Source organism: Schistocerca nitens, chromosome 2 (assembly GCF_023898315.1).
Source record: "Schistocerca nitens isolate TAMUIC-IGC-003100 chromosome 2, iqSchNite1.1, whole genome shotgun sequence".
Taxonomy (NCBI): Eukaryota; Metazoa; Arthropoda; class Insecta; order Orthoptera; family Acrididae; genus Schistocerca; species Schistocerca nitens.
In genome coordinates this window covers 671,049,599-671,066,756 of record NC_064615.1, presented here as the reverse complement: position 1 = coordinate 671,066,756, position 17,158 = coordinate 671,049,599, and positions in this window count along the sequence as shown.

Here is a 17,158-nt window from a genome sequence, read left to right as displayed (position 1 = left end):
ATTACGACACGCTCTTGAGTGGGTTCTGTAGATCTTAAATACAGTGCTGCATACAACTGACTGGTACATGCACAACACTACATTGCCATCACATATGTCAGCTGTGGAGAATCACATGACCCTTGGTTCCAGTGCTTCACAATCTGCAGCGGTCAAAAGCGACTATTGTAGTCTGTTAAAGGGGAGATTAACATTTTGTCTGCTGAGCTGATCTACTTACACACTCTAAAAATCATCTGCGTGATAGATAAAACCTAATGTATGAGGAACATCTGTCTTCATCTTCTACTAGTAGCTGGAAGAGATCATATCCACATCTGCCAACAAGAATGTTAGCAGAAATGGTTCACAAAACTACCGCCTAATATCATCGACGTGAATGTGTTGTGTTGAATATTCTATGCTCAGACATAATGAGGTATTTCGAACAGAATGGCATCCTATATCCTAAACGGGGCTAACCGATATATATATATATATATATTCCGAAAACACTACTCATACGAAGCCCAACTCGCGATTTTCTCACACTGCATTCTCAAAACCGTGGATTGAGAGAATCAGATGGATGCAGCATTTCTTGTCGTCTGAGAAGCTTTTGACTCAGTGCCAGTACTACAGCAACACTTATTAACAGAAGTACCATCATATGGGGTTGCTGTTGTCATAGGGCTGGTTTGATGCAGCTCTCCACGCTAGTGTGTTTTGTGCAAGCCTCGTTACGTTAGAGCAACTACTGCAACCTACTTTCACATTTCAGCCTGCTTACTGTATTCATACCGTGGTCTCCCTCTACAATTTTAACGCACCATACTTCCCTCCAATATTTAACTGGAAATTTCTTGATGCCTCAGAATGTGTCCTATCAACCAATCCTTTCATTTATTCAGATTGTGTCATAAATTTGTTTTCTCCCCAGTTCGATTCAGTGCTTCCTCGTTAGTTACGCGATCTACGCATCCAATCTTCAGCATCCTTATCAAACGAAATTCCTGAATAGAGGAGTATTTCGTAGTAGATTCGAGGCAGCATATTGTCTTAAATGCGGAGTTAATGGCACATGCAAAGGTATCTTCAGACGTGCCCCAGGGAAGAGAGTCTGAACCCTTGATGTTCGTGTTGTATACTGACGACCTGGAACACAATATTGACGGTAACCTCTATAATTTTTTCAGGTGATACAATTATCTAGACACTTAAAGTAGTTGATGAGTTTTGCTATTTTGGGGGCAAAATAACTGATGATGGCCGAAGTAGAGAGGATAAAAAATGTAGGCTTGCAATGGTAAGAAAAGCGTTTCTGAAGAGGAGAAATTTGTTAACATCGAGTATACATTTAAGTGTCAGGAAGTCTTTTCAGAAAGTATTTGGGTGGAGTGTAGCCATGTTTGGAAGTGAAACATGGACGATAAATAGTTTAGACAGGAAGAGAATAGAGCTTTCGAAATGTGGTGCTACAGAAGAATGATGAAGGTTGGATAGGTAGATCACGTAAATAATGAGGAGGTACTGAATATACTTGGGGAGAAGAAGTCTTTGTGGCTCAACGTCACTAAAAGAAGGGATCAGTTGGTAGGACACTTTTTGAGGCATCAATGTATCACCAATTTAGTAGTGGAGGGAAGCGTGGACGGTAAAAATCGTAGAGGGAGACCAAGAAATGAATGCACAGGCAGATACAGAGGGATGTAGGTTGCAGTAGTTACTCGGAGATGAAGAGGCTTGCACAGGATAGGGTAGCATGGAGAGCTGCATCAAACCAGTCTCTGGACTGAAGATCACTACAACAACATCAGTTATCTAGAATTAAGTACTTTCTGATAGAGACCTTCGCAAGTATTTAGATCTTGATAAGATTACAAAGTGACACAAAGACTTCCAGATTGCTTTAAATGTTCAGAAATGTAAAACTGTGCACTTCACAAAACACACGAGGGTGTGCTGGAAACTAATTCCGCCGATTTTTTATGTGAAAATTCTTAAAGCTTTCTAAACAAAACAAACTTTATTAACATTCTACATCTTACATATTTATTCTTCATGTCTACGTACTTATTTCTCGATATAGTCACCCTGGCGACAAACATATTTCTCCCAACGAGAGACCAATTTCGCTGATACCGTCACTGTAGAATATTTGTCTTTGTTGACGGAGCCACAACCTCAGCTCTCCTTGCACTGCTTCATCACTGTCAAAGTTAAGTCCTCGAAGGTGTTCTTTAGGTTTTGGAAAGAAATGAAATCGGATGGGGCCAAGACGGAAATGTGTGGAGGATGATCGATAACAGTAAACCCAAGGCGTCGGATTGTTGCAGATGTCGGAGCACTCGCATGTGGCCTGGTATTGTCACGCTGAAGGGGCGGGTGCCCCATGTGAGGATGAACTCTTCTACAGCTCGAAAATCGATTATAGCACGCTGTTTCTCACACACCAACGTAGTTTCATCGAACATAGCCGTGGTACACACTACAATTCGGAGCCTTCTAGCGGCACAGGGCTGTAAATATGTAGGTATGATTAATAAAGATGCAGAAAGTTAATAACGATTGTTTTCCTTAAAAAGCTCTCAGAGTTCAAAAATGGTTCAAATGGCTCTGAGCACTATGGAACTTAACAAAATGTGTGTGTGTGAAATCTTATGAGACTTAACTGCTGAGTCCGCAGCTCGTGGTCGTGCGGTAGCGTTCTCGCTTCCTGCGCCCGGGTGCCCGGGTTCGATTCCCGGCGGGGTCAGGGATTTTCTCTGCCTCGTGATGACTGGGTGTTGTGTGATGTCCTTAGGTTAGTTAGGTTTAAGTACTTCTAAGTTCTAGGGGACTGATGACCATAGATGTTAAGTCCCATAGTGCTCAGAGCCATTTGAACCATTTTTTTAACTGCTGAGGTCATCAGTCCCTAAACTTACACACTACTTAACTTAAATTATTCTAAGCACAAACACACACTCCCATGCCCGAGGGAGGACTCGAACCTCCGCCGGGACCAGCCGCAGAGTCCATGAGTGCAGCGCCCAAGACCGCTCGGCTAATCCCGCCCGGCGGGACTTAACATCTGAGGTCATCAGTCCCCTAGAACTTAGAACTACTTAAACCTAACTAAACTAAGGACATCACACACATCCAGGCCCAAGGCAGGATTCGAACCTGCGACCGTAGCGGTCGCGCGTTCCAGACTGAAGTGCCTAGAACCGCTCGGTCACACTGGCCGGCTCTCAGAGTTATCACATTAAAAAATAAGGGGGCATTACTTCTGTCACACCATCTAATAACAGCCTATGACTACACTGTCAATGAGGCCCCCAATGTTGGAATTAGTCAACCTATACGAAAACCTACATCGAAAAAATTGTGGAGATATGAAGTGAAATTATTACAGGGCTCAGCTGTAGGCAAAGCGAGAGGCAAACTTTCGTTGATTGATAGAATGTTATAAATAAATAAATGTCGTGTGATTAGGGCCTCCCGTCGGGTAGACTTGTTCGCCGGCCGCAAGTTTTTCGATTTGACGGCACTACGATGACTTGCGCGTCGATGGGGATGAGATGATGGTGATTAGGACAACACAACACCCAGTTCCTGAGCGGAGAAAATCTTCGACCCAGCCGGGAATCGAAACCGGGCCCTTAGGAGTGACATTCTGTCGCGCTGACCACTTTTTTTTTTTTTTTTTTTTTCGTTTTCGTTCGTTGTATCTGATCGGGGCGGACGTCGTAAGACACCCTTTTAAGTTCGTTGTTGATCCATTAACACAGTTTTTTTTTTATTACAGAGGGCGGCTAACCCTCTGACCGAGCACGCTGAGGTATCGTGCCGGCTACCACTCAGCTACCGGGGGCGGACGATAGAACGTTGAGAAAAAGTAATTAGTCTACAAAATAGATTGCCTACAAAAGACTTGCACAACCGTTCCTGGAACATTGATCAAGTGACTGGGACCCGTATCAAAATGGTTCAAATGACTCTGAGCACTATGGGACTTAACATCTATGGTCATCAGTACCCTAGAACTTAGAACTACTTAAACCTAACTAACCTAAGGACATCACACAACACCCAGTCATCACGAGGCAGAGAAAATCCCTGACCCTGCCGGGAATCGAACCCGGGAACCCCGGGCGCGGGAAGCGAGAACGCCACCGCACGACCACGAGCTGCGGACAACCCGTATCAAAACAGCACAACAGGGGATATGGGAAGTATACAAAGAAGGTTAGCACGAATGGTCACAGATTTGTTTGTCCCTTGGGAGAGCGTTATGGAAGTACTAAGGACGCTTGAAGATGGCCGCCAACGATTCCGCGAAAGCGTATTCACAAAATTTCAAGAAGCAGTGTTAAGCGAAGATCAAAGAATATTTTACAAGATCCTACTTAGCGCTCCCTTAGGAACAGCGAACATTAGAATGCAGAGAGACACTTCAGCAATCGTTTCTTCTGCACTCCATAAAATGCGAATAGAATGCGAAGAATCGCTAATAGCTGGGTGGAATGATTTAAGTAGCCTCTGACATGCAATTCGTAGTTGTTTGCATAGTACTGATGTATGTACACATTTACTTGGTAAGAATAAATTACCCGTACGCCTCTGTAAGCGACCGAATTATCCCGGTTTAGGCTCCTGGTCGTTACATCATGTATAGCTTTCTGTGGCTATTTGCAAGTAACGCAGTTGTACACAGCAAGAATATATTCTTGCTTGAGGAAAGATTGGGATATTTCTCTCAACTTAAATATAATGTAACGAAAAGTACGTAAATGTTAAAAAAAAGTCACAGTTAGTTCTCACTACATGAACTATGACCAGTCATTGGAATCAGACAACACTGTCAAGTATTTTGAAATATTTTTGTGGAGCGATTCCAATTGAAATGGTCAAATAAATTTAGCTGTAGAGAAGGAAGATGTCAGATTGAGATTCAGCAGGATAGCTTTAAGGAAGTGTAAATTCACACAGGAAGAGTGGCCGCCAACAACATATTTGTTCAATCAATTTTTAGCTGCCGCTCTTCTGTCAGGAACTCATCCTAAATTCGATTAACTGAACAAAATAGAGAGGTAACAATATAAATGAATGAAATGATTTTCATTAAATAAAATTTGTAATAGTGAATTGTCTGCTTTATTAAAGGAGATAAATATCGTTCTTTTGTTCCTGCAAAGAAAAAAAAAACACAATGCATACGGCAAAAACGAGTTATCTGCTGCCTTCTAAATACTGTTTCCTGTGTTTCTATGTCAATATTTTTTCTATCAAATACACGTCGGTGTTCTGAAATGTTTGGCCCACACTTTCTTTCACTTCTAAGAAGTTTTCCATACATACTTTGTCAAGAACAGCCATTATGAACTCTGCTATTCTGGTGTTATATTCCTACTTTTTGTATTACATATGGTATGTCATAACTTCACTTACATCGTTCGCTACTGGGCAAAGCGAAGTCTCGCGTTCACATCCCACCTTGTGTGAAAGCAGTACCTTTTGATGTCGACGTTGCCTTCCATTCTGTTCTATTCCACTCCGTTCCACTGAATTACAGTTTGAATCGAACTTAAAATCTATATTGTTATTTTTTTGCAGGAAAATCGACTTCCACCTACTGTTTTAATTGCTGTTTCGTTTCTGGCGTCAGATTGGCGACTCATGAAAATGGTTGTAGCACCTGGCACTCAGAATCTGATTCTTTTTAGAAAGGCCAAATCTTACTGAAAAATTCCTTTTCGTGGTGTTTGATTTTAGTCAACACACACATTCCACCAAGCTCTCTCTAAGTTAATTCCTCTCGTACCCTAATCTTTCTTCTAATATTCCTATGACGGAAGTTACCTATCAGTAATCACCCAACACCATATTGTCAGGTATGTCGATGTCTCTATCTGTGATTACAGTTTTGGGACGTCCTGCACGAGTGTCACCTTTCAAAGGAGTGAGATCAAATTTGAATTTAAACTCCCCCTCTCCCCCTCCCTCCTCCATGGACCCATTTATTAACTGTTGAAACTGAAGCAACTAACTTCTTAAATGCGTGAACCTTGAATTTTTCCCGTCGTTCTGAATATTCGACGATATTTCGGAGTGCGACCAGTCGTAGGTTGTTCATATTTCATCTGGGCTCCTGCTAGACACCGTCAATGACATATCGACTACCCTCTTCATCGAATATTCAGTACAACCAGAAAATTTTAACATTGACAGCAGACGCCTCTACGGGGAAGATTTTTTTTTTTTTTATTTTGTGAAACGGTACACTACAGCATCACCAGCCTTCCGCGGTCTAACTGTGTTGGTGAGCCAGTAGGTATAAACCATAGGGCAGTGACATTGCGTCACTGCAATACAATTTGGAGGTGTGCCGGTGGGACTTGTATCCCATACCACCCTGTAACGGTGACGGTACTCTTCTGTCCGGCATAAAAACGTAGTCCGACACGGGCAGGTAAGATTGGAAAGTCGTGGACGTGGAATGGAGGGCTAGTCCTGGCAAAGGAGGCAGCCGCGGTGGGCGTGCCAAGCCCAGCGCTAGTCCTGTTCGGGAGCCGATTCCTCGAGGATGGTCAGCGGAACCGGATGGCGATGCCAGCGACGTGGATGTGCAGTCCCAACGTGGCGTAGCCCATGGACAATGTCCCGTAGGACAGCCACTTTCTCATAGAGCCGCTTTGTTACGTATGGTCTCCTTGAGGGGGACGATATCTGCTTCCTCAAGGAGAGTCACAATCCGCGTGGGTGGCGGGGCGTGCAGGCTCCACCTGAGAACCTTGTTCTGCAGGCGCTGCCATGTCCGCATCCTGTTGGTAGGCAGGCTGAGTTCCCTACTGTGAAAGAGGGGGAACAACGCCCTGGTCAGCTTTTGCCCCTTGTTGGTGACATACTCTGCATGACAGTGGAACAGCAGCTTGTGGTCCATCCGGACCGCGAGATAGGTGGCCGTCGGGGGCCAGGGCACCTGCACGCCTGCAATCGAAATGTTGCGGCGGAGGACTGGGCGCCGTTTCATGAAATAGACCGCCGTAGTTTTGGCGGCATTAAGAGCGATTTTGTTTGTCTGGCACCAAGTGATGGTGGCGTCCACCTGACGTTGGAGGTGGGCGATGATGGCGTCAGTGATACGTCCAGTGGTATAGAGTGCTGTGTCATCAGCGTATTGTGCCAGGTGGCACTCGGGGAAGACCGGCATATCATTCACGTAGATGTTAAAAAGAATGGGAGATAGCACGGATCCCTGTGGAGTGCCAGCTGTCAATGGGCGAACGCCAAAACGCATTCCCCAGTGAGCCACAAGGAAAGTCCTACCGCGGAGGAAGTCATCCACAATCTTCACATAGATATCCGGTATTGGGGTCTGCGTCAGCATCTTGTGCACGAAGTTGTCGGTCCAGATCTTATCGTAGGCGTTCTACAAGTCCAGAAAAACGGCAGCTCTCGACTTGGTGGCGTTGAAGCCTTTGCTGACGTATTCAGTGATTCGGAGGACCTGAAATTCGGCAGAGAGGTGTGAAGTAAAGTCGAACTGTTCAGGTCGGATCGTCCCAGCCGCCGCCAGAGGTTGGGAAAGTCGATGGAGGATCACCGGTTCAGGGACCTTCGCCATGGTGACGGGGAAGAAATAGGTTCATGCGTTATAAGCTTCAGCAAGATACTAAGAGGGCACCGTTGCTTGATATGCTTAGCCGATTCAGGCGTCTACGGCTCATCTGGAGATGTCTGCCAGGTACGCAGATAAAATATCGTGCGCTGTAGTAGAAGTCGATCTCTGTACTCCCGAAACATCGTCGAAGTTTCTTACAAACATTATCTAATCGAAAGTATCTTGACATCTCTACCTAATGCGGAATTGGCCGCTAGATGTCACGAGTGGCTGACCCGCCAGTACAAAAGGAGACGGGGAGTATTGAGAAGCAGTAACAGCGAAGTGGGTTGCTCAGGCAAGCTCAGTGACTTAGAAACTGGACTAATCACTGGGTGGCACCTGGCTAGGGAATCTATCAGAGACATTTCTACCTTTCTAAGATTGTCTAAGAACGCCCAAGTCGGCTGTTGGTCATGTGACTCTGAAAGGGCAATGTGAAAGAAAAAACACAACTAAATTGAGACCTGGTGAACTTCATGTGCTGATGGACAGGGACCGTCGAGTACTGCGGGGAATGGTTATAAAAAGTAGCATGGCATCAGCAGGTAGCTAAAACGAATGGACTACAGTGGTCGAACGATACATTATTTTTCCAGTGCTAAGCGATGCTTGAAGGACCCCACTGGACGGTAGACGACTGGAAACAAATGATGTAGAGTAATGAATCGCCCTAAATCTGTGGTAATTCGATGGAATGGTGTGGGTTAAACGAATGCTGGAGGATGTTACCTGTTACCATGGGTAGTTCCAACAGTGAAGCACAGAGGAGGAGGTACTGCGGTATAGGGATGTTTTTCGTCGTCAGAAAACTCTAAATGCGAAATGATATGGACACGTTTTACAGCATTGTCTTCTGCGCACAGTGGAATGTTCGAATGTGTGTGAAATCTTATGTGACTTAACTGCTAAGGTCATGAGTCCCTAAGCTTACACACTACTTAACCTTAAATTATCCTAATGACAAACACACACACCCATGCCCGAGGGAGGACTCGAACCTCCGCCGGGACCAGCCATACAGTCCATGACTGCAGCGCCATAGACCGCACGGCTAATCCCGCGCGGCTGCGCACAGTAGAGGAACACTTCAGAGACGATGATGGTTTCTATCAGCATGAGAATGAGCCCTATCATAAATCAGATGATATGCTGACAAGTGGACTGCTCTGCCCAGAGTACCGACCTGAACCCAATGGAGCACCTTTGCGATGAGTGAAAACGTCGACTTCACTCCAGACCCCAGCGTCCAACATCAACACCTTCTCTGGTTTCAGCTTTTGAAAAATGAAGGTTTACCGTTCCTGCACAGGCATTCAGACACTTCACTCGAAGTGCCCCCAGCAGAAAGTTATTTCGTGACACTATATTGATTTGAATGAAATTCACTTAACACAAACAAAAACGTTTCGTGTATCAAGTTGACATTTCACTCAAGGTATTGCGCAACATCTACCGATGCAGTAGCAGCAAAATTTCGTTCATACTGACTTCATCTCTGCACCAGGACGGGAACACTTCGCCTTGCCGCCCCAAAAAGTTGCTGGCGGCACGCTCACAGTGGTTACAGCAACCGTAACGTCGCATGTAACAACTTGCTGCCCTCTGGTGAGTGTGCGCCTTTATAACCGTTTTGGAAGGGCATCCCTACAGACTACAACTATCTGTCGCTAATTCTACAGAGCGATCAGGGACTGTCTGTCTGAGTTAGCAAGTGTGACTGTGTTTTCACTTAATCTGTCTGTACATATACTAATTATTCGTTCCAACTATTTCCTTTTGTCATGTTTACGTAGCTCATGATATTACAGTGTGCTGGATGATAAAGATGGTCATGAATTCGAGTAAGAATCTAATTTTAATCAGCCAAAAATTCACTAAATAGGGGTTAAAGGAAGTCTGCATTCTACAAAAAGGAGATTAAAGTTTAATGTCACATCGATGTCGTTAGAGAAGAAAAACTAGCTCACATGGAAAAGGGACATACACAGTCTGCAGACTGTGGACCGTATCTATGGAAATGCAGCTCGTTCGTGTAAATGATGTGATCGACAGCGTGAGAAGCTCCGTGAGGCCTTTCGCGGACGATTCTGTTGTCTATAGGACGACCGAAACACCAGAAGACTGTTGTGAAATTCAGAAAGACTTGCCGATGATTGACAGTTCGTGCAGGTACGGCAGCTGACCGCGAAGGTGAATAAATGTGACGATTTGCGCATCAGCATGCGAAGTGATCCATTACTGTTCGAGATTTGCTGTTGAAATTCCGAAAGCATGCGTTCATAGACATTTCGGACAACACGGTTTTTTCGTCCGTGAAATGACCATGACGAGAAAATGAGAGAAATTAGGGCTCATGTAGAGCTTTATCAACTTTCGTTCCTCCCACGCAACACTCACAAATGAAACAGGGAAAGTGACATTCGGAGTGTAGATCTGGATGTAGAATCACAACAGTCATAGATCAAGGTATCACCTCGCCTCGTGCCCTTGAAGATGTCTGGATACGTTCCGTTATCGATTCACACACTTATGTCATTGTTTCTTGCACACGAATAAGTATTTCAACCGATTTCTGCTATAGTGCTACAGGTAATATTATTACACAACACGGAATGAGTGGGTGAGATAAGTTCAAGAATCTTATCATTGTGCTGGATCTTATCGTATTAAGTAATTCATGAAGATAAAAAAAATCTGTCGGCACTTCTTCGTTTAACCTTCAGCAACTGGAATCATCCAACCTAAAAGGAATGTGAGATCGCAGAATCAAAGACATTGTGTATGGTCACCTGATTTATTTTTGTACTTCTTACCCAAATATCAAAAAGATGGCGAAGAAGGCCACCAGAAAGTTCTTTACAAACGCAGGTGGACATTCAGCGTACGCTTAGATGTCTAGGTTAATCTCACTAATCCTCGCAAGGAAGGAAGAAGGAAGTCTGGGGTTTATAGTCTCGTCAACGAAGCCATTATAAACGGAGTGTAACCTTGAACTGGACAATAATGTGGCAGGATATCGATTATGTTCTTTTCGAAGGTAACTCTTACGGTGTTTGCAGTTAAGTGGTTTAGGGGCGCTATGGAAACATCTAAACATGGATGGTTCCTGTCCTCTCGGGTACATACTGTGACTTTACATGTTTGCCTAGTGCAACAGCACCATATGATGGCATTGCAAAGTCACTAGGTAGCCTACTGCCCCCTTCTGGGTTTTAAGTTTGTCCTCAGTTCCCTGAATTTCTTAAAGCAACTGTGGCAACTGGAGTCTTGGAGTTCATAACCACATAAGACTATCAGTATATAATAATACACTATCAGCATATAATAATACACTATCAGCATATAATTTGGTGGAATGGGGAAACTGTGTCAACAAGTATTTCCCTCTAGTTTTGTGCTGGTGATAGTCCCGATTCTGCTTTAGGCTGCCAATATTAAGCTTGATAAAAGTTAGTATCTCCAATATGTACTGGCATGGAAGTAGAAGAATACCTAGTTTTTGGAATAGTCGTTTACACGACTCTCTGCTTTTTAAATAACATTATCGTGACAGCTTTCTTTCGGAACTTAAATATTTTATTGGACTCAGAACTGTGGCCCCAGAATATGAGGCCAAATGTTAGGACTGAGTGAAAAAGGGGATGGTTCACTGACGTTAGCATGTTTACACTCGTCACTTCCCTGGCCGACAGAATGTTAAAACATACTTTACTTAGCTTGGTAGCTAAGCTGTCAGTGTGCCTTTTCCAGCTTACAGTGCCAGAGATAGATATTCCAAGGAATTTAGTTACATTTTTCCAGTTCAATACTATTTCCATCTATTTGTGTAGTTGGGACAGTGGGATTTCTGCTGTGGACTGTATGAAACGTTAGGCCTACAGTCTTTTTTGTATTAAGAAGTAGCCTATTAACTGTAAACCATGAATTTAGTAGAGCTATACATTGGTTGACTGCAGCTTCAATGCGATCACCTGAGTCAGATATCATAATATTTTGTCATCGGCAAAAAGAAAGGTATTGCAAGTCGGTAGGTGAAGAGGAAAATAATTAATGAACAGGAGAAATAGTATTGGGCCAAAAACTGATCTTTGAGGGACACCATATTTTACGGTTTGCATATCAGAACATGAAAGAAACTTGTGGATTTTCCTGAAGGGGTGACCTCACATAACTGCTCATACTGTTTTCTGTTTAGTAGGTAGCTTGCTAACCAATCATAGGCAGTGCCCCGTATGCCATAGTTAAATAGTTTTTTTTTAATAGTATTCTGTGGTTTACAGTACTGAAGGCCTTTGTAAGATCAAGGAATAACCCCACAGCTGGCTGTTTCTTATCCATGAGAGTGATAGTTGTGTTTAGAAATTTATAAACAGCATCTGCTGTTGTTTTTCCCTCCTGGAATCCATATTGAGCTGGAGAAAGGATACTATACTTATTCAGAAACGATTTTAGCCTGTCAGCCACAACATACTAAAATATTTTATTAAACACAGAGAGGACTGCTATAGGTAGATAATTATTGGGATCTTGTTTAGAGTCATTTTTGTGTATCGGTATAATTTTTGCTATGGTAGATAATTTAGGGAATAAGCCTTCCAAAAATGAAGAATTAATGATATGTGACAGAGGTTTACTTATTATTCTTGAACATCTGTGAACAAGGAAACAAGCGATTTCGTCTTGTCCAGCAGAAGAAACCTTTTTTTAGAACTTCGCCTTCTTCGTCAGTGGTGAACCCAAACGTTTCCACTGCTTGTTTTGCACCTTTCTCCGAGAATCATAGTATACGCCCAACAATCGTCCATGGTGAGTAGGCGGCCGAAGACATCGTCCGAATTGGCCTGAAACACCCGCGTCATTTCTACTGCTGCCTCGGTTCGGCGGGTGTTTTGAATGAGTGGGAGCACCCACTGGCGGCAATCTTCGTCATGTTCAAAATGTGTAAAACGTTGAAAATTGATCCACAACCGGCGACCAAGAGTTCCACAACTGGCTTGATTGTGATACGATGACCTTCCAGCACCGGGGTCTCCACTTCTCCAGCGATTCCGAGCTTTTCATGTAGAAAGGTTCTGCCCCTTTCTTTTCGACATTTAGTATCGTTTTACGACACTGGAAGCGTCTGGGTCACCTAACCACAGTCTCATATTATGATGGATTGTTGCTGTACATTTCTACTAACTCACCGTAAATGATTGCAGCGTCGCTCCCCTTCAACCACCGAAAATGAATTACCGAGACACACTCCATCATATACTTATCAATGAGTGCGCCATTGTGACTTGGCTCCTCTTGCGGCGTGCTACGATTCTGTAACACTGGTATTTTGATGTGTACAAGGATTGCAGACATATACTTACAAAAGTAAAAGGTCAAATGCAAACATTTTAACATTAAAAGGTATTTGTGCACATACACCTATTAAATATAATTACCAACTATTTATAATTAATGTTAAACCAGTGGCAACAGATACTTTTTTAAACATCATTAAAGAAGAAGAATAATACGAAATTTATAGTAGAGATAAGAAGACGATAAATAGACTGTCCAGTCACGTTAATGTGACTACCTGTCAAAAGCCTGAATAACCACATGTTGCAGTTCAGACTGCTGCGAGACGTGCAGAAAGTGAGTTAATGAGGTTCTGGATAGTACCGAAAGGGTTGTGGAACTGTGCCGACTGCAATGCCGTAGCCAGTTGCGCTAGATTTCTCGGTTGAGGACCCATAGCACAAACAGACCCCACAGATTCTCGATTAGATTTAAATCCGGGTAGTTTGATGGCCAAGGGAGTATGGTAAACTCATCCTGGTGCTCTTCGAACCACACACGTATACCACGAGCTGTGTGACACATTGCATTCTCTGGTCGAGGAGAAATGTTTATCCATTGTACCTCCCAGCATGACGAGATCACCCAGGGAATGCCACGAAAACGTTGCTCAGATCACAACAATCCCTCCGCTGGCCTAGAACTTCCAACGATTCGTCTGAAAACGCCACCTGTAACCATTCGGTGGACGCCCAGTTGCGCTGTATTCGCATGCAAATTCTGGCTTTCGTCGCTGATGAACACCACTCAGCAGGGGTGCATGAAACGGACACTTGCTGCAGAAGCCCATATGCAGCAACATTCGCTGAGCGGTCGTTGAGGAGACTCTGTTTCTACCTCCTTGTCTCATCTGAGCCGTCAGTTGTTTAACAGCTCCATGTAGATTCGCCCGTACAAGTCTCCACAGCCGTCATTCATTCCTGTCATCTGTGGCCCGAGGTGCACCACAGTTGCCTTGGTGCCGATTTCGGATAGCTCCATTCTGTTATGCACGGTATATTTTAACAGCAGCAGCATGAGAAGAGTTTCGGAAATGCATCCACCTTTGGCCCAAAAACCAATGATCATGCCCTTCTGGGCGTCAGATAAATCGTTCCGTTTCCACATCACGACAACGACTTTACTGTTTTCCACGTTGACGCTGACGCTGACGCTAACAGACGGGCCTTTACCTCGGCCGGAGGTGTGGGCGCTGAAGCTTTTAACAGCTGTTCCTACTTAGTTCCTTGCGGGCTGAGTTGATGATGCCTCGCGTTGTAGTTTGTCCTCGCTTGTACTGGTGGGAGTTGGCGTTTTGACTCTTCTTTCAGTCGCGCATGATGTTGCTTAGCGCGGTCTCCAACTCCGCTGATAGCTTCCGCTCTCCATCGCGGACCTCCTTCCATAATCGGGCGACTGCGTCCTCCAGGATGAAGTCCCAGTCGCACGGCGTGAAGACAGGGTTTGTGTTGATGGTGTGCAGGTCCTTTTTGCTGACGAATTCGAGCATGACTGTTCGATACCCGCCACGTAGTTCGAACGGCCTGTGTGAAAGTGTTGTCTTCCGTTTCCCTTCGACCTGCACGAAGAAGTAGGGGTGCTTGTGGGCGTTGCAGCGCCCGTCCCGCAACATGACGGCAATCTTCTTCAGTACCTCCGGCATGTTGGTACTATCTGGAAACGGTATGGTGTCGGAATGGACCACTTCTTGTTTCCCCTGTGGCTTGATGGTCTCTTCGTCTTGTTTCCCCTGCAGCTTGATCTCCCCAGTGGGAGGTGGAGGAGGAGCAGGCGGCACTACGTCCATGGGCGTCTCCCCGGTTTCCTGCATTGCTACAGGTTCCGGAGGGACGTCCGTTTGCGTCGCCACATCCACCCCCGCTTGTCGTCCCGCCGTAGAGGTGGTGTCGGGGGCGGGTGTCTTCTTTTGCACCAACCTAAGTTCTTCCCGCAGCTGTTGAAGCTGCCGGTGAACAGCGACGAGCTCCTTCTGCATGGCTGCCCTCTCTGCCTCCATTGTGGCTTTGAGAGCAGCCACTGCGTCGTCGGTGGTGGCGATGGACGAAACTCCAGCCTCGCCGTCTTCTTCTTCTTGGAGGCACGGTCCATTTCCGCCTATGGAGTGGGATGGCGGGGCCGCAACTTCTTCTCCGTGTTCCGCTTCTCCCTTGTGGCAGTGGATGTCTGTTGCTTCAGGTACACGCAGCTGCGAGAATTTGCAGCGTGCGCGCCACCGCAGTTCACGTGCGTGCGTGCGATGTGTCGCGGTTTGTCACAGTCTCGTGTGTCATGCGCCTTGGCACACTTCAAACACGCGACTGTGTCCCTGCACGTCCTGGTGACGTGCCCGACCTTCTGGCAGCGGGAACACTGCCTCCTGTGCCGCGGGCTGCTACGATTCTTCTTGTTACCCTGGCCATCTCCCACCAACGTGAGCAGGAGCTGGGCCACAGCAGCCAGCCTGCCTCCCTTTCCGCGTCCGGACATGGCGTTGGGCTAGTGGCGTACGCGAGCGACGGTAACGAAGTGAGCCGCATGGAGTCGAGCAGCGGAGTGCGTGCGTCCTGTTTTCCACGTCCGGCCCGCACGCTTTATATACCCTCAACTGCTGGTGCTGACACCTGTCGTCTGTCAGTGGTTACTGCACGTTGACGTCGAAGATAGGCAGTGGTCACATCAACGTCACTGGGCCATGTATAATGCTTTCCCCACATTTCTCTTGCTCTTTGAAAGTTGCCTTCCATTAGAATGTTTAAAACTGGGTACTGGCACTAACAGGCAATTTAGGTGGCTAACTAATGGGAAAAGGATATCATCTAGAACAAAGTGGGAATTATATCAAAATGTTAGGGATAGTAACAAAGGAGCTGTAGTAATCCGCTGCGTATAGTACTGTAAGGTGCCTAAAAATCTCATTAGGAAGGCAAAAAGCATGTAGTATGCAAATATAGTAGCTAATCCTAAGGATAAAATTAAAACCATGGGGTCAGCCGTGAAGGCAGTGTCGGGTCAACAGCATAAGGACGAGGATATAAAGTCAATACACAGCAATTTCTTTTTGTTTTACCGAGAAGTCATATATACGAGTATGTACAGTATTTAACGATCACCTTCTGAACATAGATGGTGAACTAAGAAAAAACTTAGTTTCTGCAGGGAACTTTCTTAGAAAAAGCCTTCAAACACTTCTACCTGAAATACATCTCCGCGATAATGACAAGGAGGAGACTGAGTCAAGAATTAAATCGCTGAAAACTAAGTACTCTCATGGATATGTTGGGGTATCTAGCAGAATGCTAAATCACTGTTTAGCGCACTAGACTCTCATTCGGGAGGACGACAGTTCAAACCCGCGTCCGGCCATCCCGATATATGTTTCCTGTGCTTTCTCTAAATCGCTCCAGGAAACTGCCGGGAACGTTCCTTTAAAATGGCGCGGCCGATGTCCTTCCCCATCCTTGACACCATCCCAGCTTGTGCTCCATCCCTAATGACCTCGACGTCGACGGCACGTTAAACCTAATCTTCTTTGCTTCCTTCTAAATCCCTGTTCTGTATATGTTGGCCCAGTACTTAGCTACATTTTAAATTTTTCCTTCAGAAATGGTCAATTCCATGAAAAATTAACTTACTCAACAGTAAAAGGAGAAAGAGATAATCTAGACAATTTTAGACATTCTATTCCATCAGTGTTTGCAAAAGCTTTCGAAAAATTCTGCGTATGTAAGGGAAACTGATCATTACAATACACATAATTTTCTGTCAAAGTACAGCTTGATTTCAGAAGAGGCTTAATACATTACTGGCCTTTAAAATTGCTACACCAGGAAGAAATGCAGATGATAAACGGGTATTCATTGGACAAATATATTATACTAGAACTGACATTTTATTACATTTTCACTCAATTTGGGTGTATAGATCCTGAGAAACCAGTACCCAGAACAACCACCTCTGGCCGTAATAACGGCCTTGATACGCCTGGGCATTGAGTGAAACAGAGCTTGGATGGCGTGTACAGGTACAGCTGCCCATGCAGCTTCAACACGATACCACAGTTCATCAAGACTAGTGACTGGCGTATTGTGACGAGCCAGTTGCTCGGCCACCATTGACCAGACGTTTTCAGTTGGTGAGAGATCGGGAGAATGTGCTGGCCAGGGCAGCAGTCGAACATTTTCTGTATCCAGAAAGGCCCGTAAAGGACCTGCAACATGC